We start from the raw sequence: 3475 nt of genomic DNA on the forward strand, positions 1-3475 counted from the left end.
CTGCTTTTCTGCTCCTTGGTGTGAGATGCCTCCTCCTCCCGTTTCCGTTACACAACCAAGTGTAAAGAAGAGTATCTGCACTAGCAGGCTTGTCCTGTCCTGAATGGAAAATATGTCCTGATGGTTATTGTCCGCCCAGGTCCCCTCGTGCAAAATATAGGCGACTTGTACAAGTGGATCTCAAGGCAGGTTGCAGCAGTGCTGACACCCCCTCATCTACAGCCAGCTCTGGTGCTGGTCTGGGTCTGGTTCTTGCGTGTGTTTTAGTTCTGGTGCACCTAAAACTTCACGTATTCTAGGTGGTATAAATCCCTGTGGTAGACAACAGCTACTTGCAAATTTCTAAAGGACAGATACTAAACTCGTGAAGGTACAAACTGAAGAAATGGGTAAGACTAGAAGGGGAGGGAGCATGCTTGTGAAGCAAATTTCATAGTGTATGGGCTCTTTGCAACAAGTTTAACAGAAACTAGCAGGAATTTTGAGGTCTTCATTATATTCCATCTTCCTGGCACCTCCTCCGTGATGTGAAATGGAGCTGTTTTGGCACTGGAATTTTGTCACTCTTCAGATATTCTAATTATCTGCCCTAACAGGAGCCTGGTTTCCTAGTTCACTGTTTCTTTTTCCTCCCTTGAGACTATTTCTGGCATCTGTTTCCACATCATTATGAGAACACTGAGTACAAAAATGTCTTTAATGTTTTAGCAAGACTCTACCTAGTAAATACAAATCTGTAAATCTGCAAGAAAATCTACTGTCTTTTTCACTGACCCTTTTTCCTTTAGGATGAGCTTGCAAAACACTTTGTAACATGTATGGAAAACTTCTGATTTCCTCTCCCTTTTTTACCTCCTTACCTGACACCCTTGATGTGAAGCATTGCTGGCTGATACTTCATTTATCTGCTCTCATCCATTTAGAGCATAGTCCTCACTGATGGTGATGGTGTAGGAAGGGAGGGAATGTGGCACATGACAGAATTCATCTCTAAGAGGAGAACCAGAAATACTAAAGAGATCTTGAAGTCAGGTTTTGAGTCTCAGGCAAATTTTGAAAAGAGCAAGTTGAAGTCATTGGGGTATTGTAAATAGACTTCAGGGATTTCAAGGACTATTTTTAGTTAAGCTGAAAACTTGTCGCAACTACCATAATACTGCTTATATTTGCAGCCTCTCATACAATGGATACAGACTCCTTATTCTGCAGAGAAAATTAAAGAATGGTGGCACGGGTAGATACACAATATATTAGTTAAGTAATTTAAAACATTTCCTTTGAGGACCTTCCTCTTCAAACTTTGCTTCCCTGTAAGATTATCTACATCCCACAAAGACCTGCACAGCCCCCCCGGCTCATACAGACATTTCGTACCCACACCTTTAGCTGTTTCCTGCAAATATATGGTACTAAGCAGAGGCGCTGCGGGCTTTGCAAGGCTGCCACAAAAAAAAAAGAGGCCAGGGACAGTCCCCAGAAGGAGGCAGGAGGAGCGGGGCTGGCGTTAGGACCAGGAGGATAGCAGAGCGGCTGCTGCTGTACAGCCAGAGGTGGGCAGGGGGTCTCACCAGGGCTTCCTGGGAGGGCTGCCCCTGCCAAAACTGCCACCTCGCAGGCTGCAGCAGAAGCAGCAGCAAGTCTGTTTGTCCTGAGCTGTGGCCCAGGTGAGGGGGGCACCCAGGTCACCGTCATTTTGCCGTGCAGATGCTCTGCCCCAGTAGCTCTCCACTTTGCCACTAGCTACTTTCCCTGGCACAGGCAAAGAGCTGCTCTATCTCTGCTTTGCCCTCGCTCTGTTGGGTTACACTAAACCAAAAGCCAGCCCCTCAATGTGTGCATAAAAGATGTCCAAACACCCATTTTTGAACTCCCAAGTGGGCTTTGTAGTTTCTTTGCTGTCCCTGCCCTGCTTTAAACTACACTGTGTCCACAAAGAGAAATGTGCCTATTTAGTAAAGAAGATAAAGATTTTATTGAAAACATACATCAGGAAGAATGTCAATTTAAATACTGCCTCCCCATATATAAGTACAGGCTCTACCTTTTGCTTTCAGCTCAAGAATGAGCTAACAATGCAGCAAGGATTTACAAAGAATGCCTATTAAGGGACAGCAGTTTCAAAGAAGAGACTGAACTGCAGCATGCAGGAATACTAATGGTGTCATGAAGCAGATCAGAGTTGCAAACAGCCTAACTGCCTTTTCATGTTCAGAAATTTCACTCCTGGCAGCTGCTACTAGCTGATTCCCCATTCTGCCCTGCCCAAGAGGTGTGTATGTGGATATGTACACATATGTCGAAGTGAAAGGAAAGAAAAAAAAAGAATGGAAAATACTTTGATCATAATGGGAAAATGTTCATCTCACAAGTTTTAAAATGGAGAAATCACTATTTGCTTTTTCCTCACTAAATAGAAAACCTTTAAAATGAAGAGAAGTGTAAAATAGGCCCCCCAAAGCCCCCTTTAAAGAACAAGTTAGTTCTGTGGCATCTCACCAGGCTGTGGAATTTATGAAAACCACATTCCTTGGATTCTAAAACACTGGCCATCCCTGCTGCTCTTTCAAATAATGTTGATTTTGCTGACTAGTCTCTCTGAGAGCCAGCACAGTTGTTTAATTGTAAGTAAATAATCTCGGAACAAATCCATGTTTGACATACTGTCATACTAACATTTACTGTTTTGCAAAAGGGCTTTACTTCAAGGATATTGAAAAATTCCATTGGTGTTTAAGAGGAGTAGCAACTGTGACCCTCTATAAATTAAAATGTTTGACCCTGCTATATGATATAGATGATCCAAAGTATTTCACATGTTCAGATCAGTAAAGGCAGAAAACAAACCCTCCTTATGAAGGTGTGGTATTATGTTCACACAAACATCCACAAGGGCTATGAAGGTTTATAAGGGTTAACTATTTAAAGCTGAGACTCTTCAGCTCACGTGTACCCTGATAGCTCTTTGGGAATGTATAAGGTTGATTATAAAGGTGTACCCTTGCAGATCACATTGCCAGGAAAGGACACGTGGGCCACATTCAGAGCTGCTAATATAGCACTTAAGGAGGACATTGGTGCCACTGTGATGTCAAAGTTCAAGAGTTTCATGAGCGCTTTGGACCACCTACAACCTGAGGCTGACAAATCCTAGCGTCCTGTGTATTCAAGGGAAGAAGGAGTTACGAAACCTAGGTCAAAAGTCTGGAGTGGACAGCCTGAGCATGGCCCACTACTGCTCTTCTGAGACCCTTGCAGGGCAGGCTGGGACCATACAGGGACTCAAGGTCCAGCAACCCCACTGCTCTTGAATGTAATGCCATAGTAGTGGTGGCACCTAAGACAAGTGCCTGTAGCAAAGGGTTTGCTTAGCTGAGTTGTCACAACTCTCCTTCTCTGTCAATATAAACCAGGACCTAGCAATCTGGCATACCAGCAAGCTCTGCAGAGCTCATCACACTCTTGAATGAGGACACCA

This window comes from Pelecanus crispus, chromosome 2, assembly GCF_030463565.1.
Source record: "Pelecanus crispus isolate bPelCri1 chromosome 2, bPelCri1.pri, whole genome shotgun sequence".
NCBI classification, from domain to species: domain Eukaryota; kingdom Metazoa; phylum Chordata; class Aves; order Pelecaniformes; family Pelecanidae; genus Pelecanus; species Pelecanus crispus.